At 33.5% G+C, this 11,740-nt stretch overlaps 1 protein-coding gene across 1 annotated transcript in view; it reads left to right on the top strand.

Annotated features, from left to right (window-relative positions):
* The first annotated feature begins 1,283 nt into the window (after window positions 1-1,283).
* Window positions 1,284-11,740, top strand: part of LOC131843118 (muscle calcium channel subunit alpha-1) — a 139,341-nt gene continuing 128,884 nt past the window's right edge. The window contains exon 1 of the mRNA XM_059191716.1: window positions 1,284-1,406. The gene's annotated coding sequence lies outside the window, so the exon portion shown is untranslated. The remainder of the gene's footprint in view (window positions 1,407-11,740) is intronic.

The following is an 11,740-nucleotide window of genomic DNA, read 5'->3' as shown; positions in this document are numbered from 1 at the left end:
TGAACTTTATACGCGCATGACTGTTTCAAGTTACCCATTAATCATTTATATTATTTACAGCATAAACTGTACCAATCACAGTTTTCACCCATTACAATATTTAATTTACATTATTTAAATTACAATATGTCATTATTAAATTTAGAATAAGTTTCTTTAGTGTTTATTACATTATCTATGTCAATGGGAAAATTATATACCTCATAACAAAAGTTAAAATAATTATTAAGTCCACGCATTGTACTATATTTATATTTATCAATTATGTAGATGAATTATTAGCAACAACAAAAAAACAAGAATAGAAGAAAAGAGCTTATACAATTCTTCTGGTGTTGCTGGTGCTACTACGCATGATGACCAATATAACTACAAATAATGTATTATTAACTATTTATTATTACTCATAGGAAAAAATGCAATTGAATATATAATATTTGACATCTGTTTTTCATGTTACTTGGCAACAATTCGAATTTAGAATAAGCATACGTCACAAGGGTGACATTTTTTTACATATCATAAACAAAATGTAGATAATTCTAAAAGTATCGTGAAGTAAATATACACATAAATAAATCGGGCCGATACGCAGTACTAGTCTATATATATAAATAAAATTGGAGTGTCTGTTTGTAACATTGAAATAACCGTTTTTACTACTTCCATATGAATATAAATACGGTACATACACCAAAACATTTTTTTTTACAATTTTTGTCTGTCTGTCTGTCCGTCTGTTTGTTCCGACTAATCCCTGAAATGGCTGGTTTGATTTTTATGGGATATTTTTTGGAAGGTAGCTGACGAAATAACTAGTAACTTAGGCTACTTTTATTTTAGAAAACTTCTTTTATTTTAGAAAAATAAAGTTAAATTCCACGGACGAAGTCGCGTGTACAGCTAGTCGATAATAAATGTTTGTATTGATGTCCGGCAATATTCATATCACTAGCGCACCATGAGTTGCGGCATGCGCGTGCGCCACGCGCCGTCTTATTTTTAACAAACAACTGCTTCCGATCAAACGAAATTAATCACATTTCTAACAAAATGCTTTCAAAATAAATAAAAACTGTCAGGGCATTAGTGAGTGAGTGATGAGTGTGGTATGCCAGTGAGATATTCAAGTGGTATGTGGTGATGTAGAGTGGTGCGGTCCTCGGATTCCAACTGGTGAGTGTGTTCATATTTTTGCCAAATACGTGAATCAGATGTCCCCAGTTCTTCACTTGATTGCTTCATTTAGTTGCATTTCGTGACAATTCCTGAGTTGAGGCGGTTCCAATTTGTGCTCGTTATATTCATTTGTGAATAGTGATACTCGTGGAAAGAAAAAATATTTGGTTGTGAACAATTGTGAAGTTTGATTTAAAAGTTGAAGGTGCTAATTGATATCAGATCAAGTAAGTAATTTATTTTTATCTAGCTTTTACCCGCGGCTTCGCTCACGTTAATTTATCCTCTTGGGGGTGGAATTCATCAAAATTCTTTCTTAGGGGATGCCTACGTCATAGTAGCTCTATGCATGCAAAGTCTCGGCCCGATCGGTTTAAAATTGACAATGTTTCATACAATTCTTCACCCCCTATTTTATCCCCTTGGGGGTAGAATTAATCAAAATCCTTTCTTAGCGGATGCCTACGTCATAACATCTACGTGCATGCCAAATTTTAGCCCGATCCGTCCAGTGGTTTGGGCTGTGCGTTGATAGATCACTATGTCAGTCAGTCACCTTTGAGTTATATATATTTAGATTTCTGTTTAGTTTTTTAATAATGCTTTGGCACTTATCTAAGTAGTTTACTGCAGATATCTTTTGATCTGAAACTAAGTGAAAGTAATGTGTAAATCTAGATTATTTTACATGTATCAATAACATTAAAACCATTACAGAATAATAAAATGCAGTTTTGTGAGGAAATTAGAAATCGCGGCAAGTCCTTATATTTTTTTAAATTTGTTTATAACTCTTTATTGCACCTTAAAAAAATACAAAATAAAATATTCATAGTATGTATGTAGGTACAAAAAGCGGTCTTATTGCTTAAGCGATCTCTTCCAGACAACCTTTGGGTTGAGTAGAAAAGACAGATGGTGGTGGATCGCGCAAGATGGAATGAATAAACATAAATAATAATAGTAATTATATATACATAATATAGGTACTTTATACATAATATACATATAAAATTAAATATGTAATATAAAATTAAAGAAATAAACTAGTAATTAGTAAGAGCATAGATACTATAGATATACATAACGTAAATTTTTTTTATGGATGATTATGGAATGTTGTACCGGTTTCTTTCTTGTTTGTTGTAACGGTTTACGCTGGCAAGGCACCAGTGGAGGATAATAAGATGAGCATGAGGTCAGGTCAGTTAGCCCATCGCACAGTGGGAACTCGCCTAAGAAAGCCATCTCATAAATACTTTTTCTAAAACTCCGTGGATATGCATGTATAATACCTCAAATTGTAGCCAAAGATTTACTCTATCATTATAAATATGATTCAAATCTCTGACTATTCATACTTCATAGAATAAAGCCTCTAAAATCAAGGATTGAAAAAAATACAAAAATAATTTTGTAACTTAAATTTGTTTGGTATAAGTTTATAGTATCAAAACAATATCAAGTCATATAGTGTGATACCATTTTAGAATGCTTAGAATGTGTACTTTACTATAAAATAAAAAAATATTTAGTTTAGTCGAATATTATTTAACTAAAAATCCATATATCGTTATATGCACTATTTTCTTTTCTCAGACTTTCACTTGGAGATTTGACAGTTGCCGAAGCTTGCCGAAGTTCTAAATTTGGTTTTATTTATTAGGAAATATAATGTAATTTGATGGCATAACATTTTTTTTTGCAGTTTCACTGCGTAAAATATTTAAATCGAGTATAATATCATGGTGAGATTTGTTTTTTCTAAGTACGTATATCAAGACTTTCTTCTTTATTTGAGATTCTCTGTCTGTATACTCAAAAAAATACTTTTTGCTCAATGATTACTATATATTTTATCTTTTGCCTTACTTTTATCAAGTATTTCACACAGTATATAGTTCCCATTCCCATACAGACCTATTCTATACCGCATAATGATAAATATTTTTTATCAAGTAATTTTGCACACGTATATGATAATTATCAAGTATAAAATAGTGTATGTATTTGTATATGAAATATTACAGTTCTTCATAAGCATTTGTCATTACTAAACAATTGTTAATTACTCATCTCGCCCCAATGAGTGAATTCTCGTGTACCAGACGCGACTTAAGTCTCTTATTGATTTAAAGTGATACAAATTATGTTGATTTTATCTCAATTCTTTCGTATATAGTATACGAAATAATTTTACCAAATCTCCAGATGCGAATATAGCAAAAATTATCGCAAGTATTCAGAAGTCCTTCATAACTCAGTTTCGTCAACGCTATACGAAATGTGGTCAAAAGAAAGAACAGTTTTTAAATAAAATAGCAATTGATAGGATGGTATTTTCACTGTAAATCTAGAAAAAACTACATGCGAACCTGAACCTCCTTCTTCGACAGAGAAAAGAGGAATATCTTCTAAAACGTACGAAGACAGTTCGGACAAAGAAACGGAAAAACAAGGGATTGTTGATGAAGTCCACAGGTATCAACCTGTGGACTTCATACTGAACTCATATGTACAGGGTTTAAGGGTTTCATCGTTGATATTTAAGAGCATTGCCGGCAGAAAACTAGAATGAAATGAGCAATCTTAATAAGTAATCTTATTAATGAACCGGCACACGTAACAGCATATTCAAAACATTAAGCTCTTAGCATTTTCATAAAATTGGATCTGAACAAGGCACAGTACGAAAATATGAGGAGTTGTTTGATAGCAAAGAATTACTTATTGTTTCCATCATACAGGTTGATTCGTGAAGCTAAAGAATCGTGCTATCCGCCAAAATTATGTATAGAAATTACTAACGTTAAAGCAGAAATCAAATGTATGTACCATTTGCAGTGCAAACCCCACAGAGATGAACAATTTAGAAAAAGTACAAAATAAACCTGTCGATCAAACTTCCTATCAATATGGCCTTTCAACTTTGCATTCGTGGAACTTATTTTACATTTATCTTACAATCAAAATACAAATCAATAAAAATGGTCTGCCACAATAACAGAAAATAAAGATTTAAAAAAGCAAAAGAAGGCTTATGTACAAAAAAGGTTCAGAGAAGAACTTGGATTAAATATAGATAAACCGAAGCAAGTTAGTGGCAACACTAATAACGGCAATACAGCCTACAGATTTTTCCAAAATTATCATTGTACATCAGAAATTACTAGTATATATGAGGAATTAATAAAACTGTTTTATGTTATGAAATGAAATGTGAACGTGTGATACATCATTTTTCTGTCTTACCTCTCGGGCAACTTTCAGAAGATGCTCAAAAGTCACGGAACAAATACTATAAACAGTTCAGGCTTCATCATGCAAGACAATGTTCGAGGGTAGCCTCTAACAAAGATGTTCTACACGCATTTTTATATACCTCTGACCCATACATAACAAGTTTAAGCAAACCTTCCAATTAAAAATATTTAGTACTTTTTGATGAATCAAAGGAGCTCTTGAGTGATTTGTAAGCCATCTTTATAAGAATTTAGGTTTTTTACGCTGATACTTTTACTTAATTCTGTATAAACTTCTTAGGACATAAATGTAAGTCTACAAATTCTATATTTCTTGTATTCCTATATTATTTGTAACTATTAAAAATATTTTTTTCCTCCCAAAGCATACATTATTTAAAAGTATATATATTTAAGATTATCAGGAAAAAAAATCATGTACATATCTTTATTAATACAGAAGTTATAGATTTATGAGATGAAAATGAGTCAAAGTTCCCACTGTGCATCGTGACAAATTCATCAGGAATTTATCACCAAGTTTTCCAGGGGAACCGCGTGGAGGTCAACAACCGTCATGGACTATCAGTTCTGTGATAAACTATATTTTGATTTAAATTAATCATTTGACGACCTCGGTGGTCTAGCGGTCTAGCACACCGCATTACGTCAAATGGTCGCGAGTTCGATTCCTCGCACGGCACAAACATTTGTATTCATGAGTCTAATTGTTTGTATCGGTCTGGGTGTTTTCTATGTATAATATGTATGTATTTACGAAAAAAAAATATCTATGTATCTGTATCAGTTATCTAGTACCTATAACACAAGCTTTAGGTAGCTTAACTTGGGACTAGATGGCGCTGTGTGAATTGTCCTGAGATTATATTATATTATATTTACAGTGTAGGTATATTACAATATATGGGTCGGTGGCGTTATGAAAGCAAACACTGACCGGAATAGATTTATTACTCTTCCTTAATTAATTGCGGTGACGTACATACACACACACACCCATACAGCGCAGTGGAAAGCCACGGCTACACTTAATAAACGCCCCGACTTTGCCTGAGTGCGATTATTACAGGTTCTTCAAATTATGAAGATAAATTACAACCCATGTTATTTGCTAATCACTACATAGTATAAAATAAAGTCGCTGTCTCTGTCTGTCCTTATGTATGCTTAAAAGTTTAAAACTACGCAACGGATTTTGAAGCAGTTCTTTTTAATAGATAGAGTGATTCAAGAGGAAGGTTTATATGTATAATACATGTACAGCCGTGCGAAGCCGGGGCGAGTAGCTTTTTTACTATTTATCGTAAGCATGTGAACGAAGTATCATTTGGAAAAAGTCAATAGGTCTTTTATGGGAATAGGTATAAAAATTTACAATAAGATACCAAAGGATATATTGGAATTGCCCTTAAATAAATTCAAAATTCAAAATATCTGATAAATCATATTTACTGAACAAAGCCTATTCTCGCTAAACGATTACTTGAATGACGAGCGTGCATGGCAATAGTTGTTCATGCACTGGATTTTCATTTAATGTTAGACATAGACACCTATATAAATATACATTGTAAATAAACTGGCTTTTAAAAAAAAAGTAATTTAATTGAGTTTCTTGCCAGATCTTCTCAATGGGATCTATATATCGAACTGGACGGTAGGGAAAAAAATAAAATTATAATGTAAAAAAAATTTACGTTCATAAGCGGCTAAAATGTCCTACATGAATAAATGATTTTTTAATTTGATGACGATGATCATCTCTATAAAACGATCACTCAACAGTCACCTGTCCACGCTACTATCCTCATTATTAACATGCGCCGTGTTGATTTCCAAGATGTAATACGAAATTGAACTCTACATATACGAGATAAGACTGAACTTCGAGTGAATATGCGTGTCCTGATGTGTGAGTTGATGTCCAAGATATAATATGAAATTGAACTCTATGTGTACGATATAAGATTGAAGTTCGAGTGAATATAATGTCGCGGATAGAAAAAAAATTTTAACTAAAAATATATCGCGCTGTGGAAAGTAGGGACTAGATTAATTATCGATGACATACAGATCAACACGTCTTTGACGGTATGTAGGTTCGATGCCAATATTTACATCTATATACTAGCTGTACTCGCGACTTCGTCCGCATGGTAATTAACAAAAGTGTTTTTTTCTAAAATAAAAGTAACCTAAGTTACTCCTTATTACATCAGCTACCTGCCAATAAAAGTTCCGTCAAAATCCGTCCATCCATTTCAGAGATTAGCCAGAACAAACAGACAGACAGACAAAAATTGATAAAAATGTTATTTTGGTGTATGTTATTGATATTCATATGCATGTAATAAAAAACGAGGGGGGGGGGGGGTAGAGCGATTGTTAGTAATGTGGACTGTTGATCCCGTTGCTAGCAATGTACCGTGTTGGTTGTAGGTTGACCTCCACGCGGTTCCCCTGGAAACTATCGTGATAAATTCCTGGTAAATTTATCACGATGAGCTAACTGACCTGACCTCATGCTCATCTTATCATCCTCCATTGGTGCCCGCCAGCGTAAACCGTTAGCGCAGGCGGGTGCACCATACCATTATCATGCCTAAAAAAAATATGTCTGTGTGTCTGTGTTGATAGTTTTATTCACACATTTATGTCGAATGTGAGCGATTAATATTTTTACGAGCGCTAACGTTGTGTTGTGCCTACAAATAAATTACAGCGGCGACTCGCGCTGCTCTTGTTGATGGACACATTACAAATTTGTCTTCAAGTCCTATTTATTTCCGGATACTTGTGTATAAACAGTGACATAAATAACATAATCGTATTTTAAAGCAATGCGTTAAAAATATCGATTTAGTTATTTTAATTTTATAGAGTTTGTTTCAGTTGGTTTTTAAATGTCGTGTTTTTTATGGCTAACATAATGAGGTACAGGTATAAGGTGGTAACCATCTACATAAACGGCACCTTCATGAAGAGATTCCCCTGGTATCACATTATATACTACAACTAGCTGTTCCCGCGACTTCGTCCGCGTGGAATTTACCTTTAATTTTCTAAAATACAAGTAGCCTAAAGAACCAAAAATTATTTTGTTCGTCTTAATTTATTCGCACCATTAGGTACTGATAGGTTCAAACTAATACATTTACATCCTGCATCATCCCTTATTTTTTCCCCATGGGGGTTGAATTTATCAAAATCCTATTTAAGTGAATGTCTTCATCATAGTAGCTCCAATCTTTAATTTTAGTTCAATCAGTCGAAAATCTAAGAAGATTTATACAAACTTTCATCCCCTATTTCATCCCCTTAGAGGTGTAATTTATCAAAATTCTTTCATAGGGGATGCCTACGTCGTAGTAGCTTTAAGCATGCAAAGTATCAGCGCGATCGGTTTAAAATTGACAAAGTTTCATACAAACTTTCATCCCCTATTTTATCCCCTTGGGGGTAGAATTAATCAAAATTCTTTCTTAACGGATGCCTACGTCATAACATCTACATGCATGCCAAATTTCAGCCCGATCCGTCTGGTTCGGGCTGTGCGTTGATAGATCACTACGTCAGTCACCTTTGAGTTATATATATTTAGATGGCGGCAAACAAGCATACGGCCCATCTGATGGCAAATGGTTACGTAGCCTATGTACGCCTGAAACAACAGGGGTGTCGTTGCCGACTCTTAACAAACCTTAATATACCCTTCTTGAGAAAACCCATGCTGTAATCTCTGATAGAAACAATTATGAATCGTTCGTAACGTAGTCTACGTTACTTTACAATCCCCGTCCCCCTGAGATACTATGTGCTGAATCATTATAAGGAATTTATGATGATGGTTTCCAGGGGGGACCGCGTGGAGGTCAACCTGACATGGTACATTGCTATCAATGGATCTGTCCACATTACTACTGACAAATATAAAAGGAATTTATCACGATGGTTTCCAGGGAGGACCGCGAGGAGGTCAACCTGACATGGTACATTGCTATCAATGGATCTGTCCACATTACTAGTGCCAATATAAAAGGAATTTATCACGATGGTTTCCAGGGGGACCGCGAGGAGGTCAACCTGACATGATACATTGTTATCAATGAATCAGTCCATATTACTAACAATCTCTTTCCTCCCTGAGACAGTATGTTCTGAATAGAATAGAAAATCATTTATTCAAATAAACTTACATTGAAGCACTTTTGAATAGTCATCACATTTTTTTTAATCTACCGCTCATTCGGAAAGCTGTCTCATCACAAGAAGAACGTGCAAGAAACTTGAAAGAAAAGGAAGAAAGAAAATTGTTTATTTGGTACACTGAAAATAATTTTCAAATTTTAATTTACATTTTATCGGTTTATATTAACTTGCGTGTTGCTCTTTTAAAGAATTTTATTATTACTTTACATTTTTATATTGAAGTGTGTGAATACAAACTAGCAATTAGCACTAATTCAATTAAATACTCAAATAGAAAAAATATTAAGTATACACTTAGTTAAAATAATTCATTCATGTAGGACATTTTAGCCGCTTATGAACGTCAAATTTTTTACACATTATAATTTTATTTTTTTATGGAAGTAATTAAATAGAGAATAATTAAAGAGAAGAGAAAATCTTAAATATACAACCAATTGGTTAAACAATTAATAAGAGGAAATCAGTCATAGTGATTAGAGCAGACCAGTCCCTATAAGCAGCACGCGTTCACGAGTATGACGGAATCACTACATAACTAACCTTGGTAGGTTATCATTGTCAATCAGTCTCAATGTATAATTCTGACATACGGACAGACAATCAAAAGAGAACTAGGGTTTTGTTCTAGTGCGGAACCCTACCCGCTGTGAGCACGTGTAGGGCTCTAGATAAGCGTAATGTTTAACAATCAAAGTAAAGTACAATGAGCAACAAAAGTTTTCCCGCGCAGTGCTCGCGTGACGTTATCTCCACTTGTCACGCTGTTGTCTCGGCGTACGGGTTTCCCATTTAATAATGCAACCGTGTTTAGGAGTGCGTGCTATGTCTAGCGTGTTACGGACGCTACAATTTTGTTCTGATATAAAATTTTGTTGCTTATTAAGAGGCTTTCCTAGGTATTATCATTACGTAGTACAAAACAAAGTCGCTGTAGCTGTTTGTCTCTATGTGTGCTTAAATGTTCAAAACCACGCAACGGATTTTGAAGGTTTTTTTTAATGGATAGAGTAATTCAAGAGGAAGGTTTCTATATGTATATATACTACATGTACACAATTGCGAAGCCGGGGCGAGTAGCTAGTATAGTATAAAACAAAGTCGCTGTCGCTGTCTGTCCCACTACGCAACGGATTTTGAAGCGGTTGTTTTAATAGATAGAGTGATTCAAGAGGAAGGTTTATATATATAAAACATAGTATATAGTACACCCGTGCGTAGCCGGGGCGAGTAACCAGTATAGTATAAAACAGAGTCGCTGTCGCTGTCTGTTCCTATGTATGCTTAAATCTTTAAAACTACATAACGGACTTTGAAGCTGTTTTTTTAATAGATAGAGTGATTCAAGAGGAAGGTTTATATATATAATACATGTACACCCGGGCGAAGACGGGTAGCTTGTAGCGTATACAATATATGTGAAAACGCGTGTTAACTGCATGTTACATTAATATTTCACATCTGTATTTTGATTTGAGTTAGTTAACTATGTCAGGTGAGTTATTGTCGATTGTCATAATGGTCGCTAAACCTGTTTGCATTTTATCAAATATAGCAATAGCCAAAGCAAACGCCATGTGTGTGATTAAAGTTTCATGCACGTAATCTGTTGTATGTTTTTTTTTTCGGCGTGTCTCATCAAAAAAGAGATCGTGAAAAATTTATATCGAACCAAAACTTAGTTTCCACTTGTAATAATAATAATAATAATAACCCCGGCCGACTGTGCTTCTGCCGGGGGTGAGTTGTCATCTCCTCTCTTTAAGAGTAAGAGAAATTATATTTTTTTGCAAAAAATAATAATTATAATAATCTCAGGACAATTCACACACCATCATCTAGATCCAAGTTAAGCTAACTAAAGTATGTGTTATGGGTACTAGATAACTGATACATGTTATGTACATGTGTCAGTTATCTAGTACCCATAAATAAAGATATTTTTTTTATTCGTAAATACATACATATTATACATATAAAACACCCAGACCGATACAAACAATCATACTCATGAATACAAATGCTTGTGCCGCCCGAGGAATCGAACGTAAAGCAGTGTGCTAAACCGCTAGACCACCGATGTCGTCACATAATACACAGTGAATCATATGTTATTAAAATTCCTCGCACGCTAATTATTATTTATTATAAACCACATTTACATTAATTATTTAACTGAATTAACATGAAATTAGTTAATTCAGTCAAATAATTATGGTATACACATATTTTTCACTAACGTAAAAAGATAGATCAAGATCAGTTTTACCCGTGATCATGGTGGTTGAAACACTACCGAAATATCGGGAACTCCGCAAATAAATATAAAACGTGGTAAGATCCAGTGATTTTTACTAATTATACGTATATTACTAATTATACGTATCTCAGTGACAAGTTGATCAGGGAGAGAGAAGAGAGTGAAGATGAAATTTTAAAAATTATAAATAAAAATACACAATTAAAATCTGAATTGTCAGAACTTCATAATAGTCATCAGGAAGTTATTGAGCAGCGGGATCAGCTTCAAGAACTATTAAGTAGCTTTCACCAATGTAGTGATACACATGAGCAAGCCTTGAGGCGTATCACTGAGTTGGAGCTTGAGTTAAAGCAGGCATATCTTAAAATTAATGATCTTGACACAAAATTTGAATCTCAACAAAGTAATGAGATTAGTAATTTATATGATGAGCTTATTAGTGTCGACTGTATGCCTCCTTCTACTTCAGTTCCATGCAGCCATCCAGTTGTGATTGACCTTACTGGTGACACATCACACGGCAACTATAATAATAACATTTGTATATTGAGTCATAATAAATTAAAAAAATATTTAAAATTAAAAAAGTTTATAACTAAGACTCGGAGTATATTATATAAACGTTCCAAAAATGGTAAGTTACTGAAAAAAACTAGTTTAAACAATTTAAAATTGCATGATTATATTAATAAGTGTAATAATAAGTTAGTGGAAAGCCAAAAGTTATATGACATGGATACAAGTTACCTAACTTCAAAAGTAAAGAGTTTAGAATCATCGCTTCATGACTTAAATAACAAGTATACTATCTCACAAAAACAAATCC

This window comes from Achroia grisella, unplaced genomic scaffold (assembly GCF_030625045.1).
Source record: "Achroia grisella isolate CSIRO2021 unplaced genomic scaffold, CSIRO_AGI_Agris_v1 utg2786, whole genome shotgun sequence".
Lineage (NCBI taxonomy): Eukaryota > Metazoa > Arthropoda > Insecta > Lepidoptera > Pyralidae > Achroia > Achroia grisella.
The sequence above is the reverse complement of the archived record's forward strand: the minus strand, read 5'-3'. Positions and strand labels throughout refer to the sequence as shown.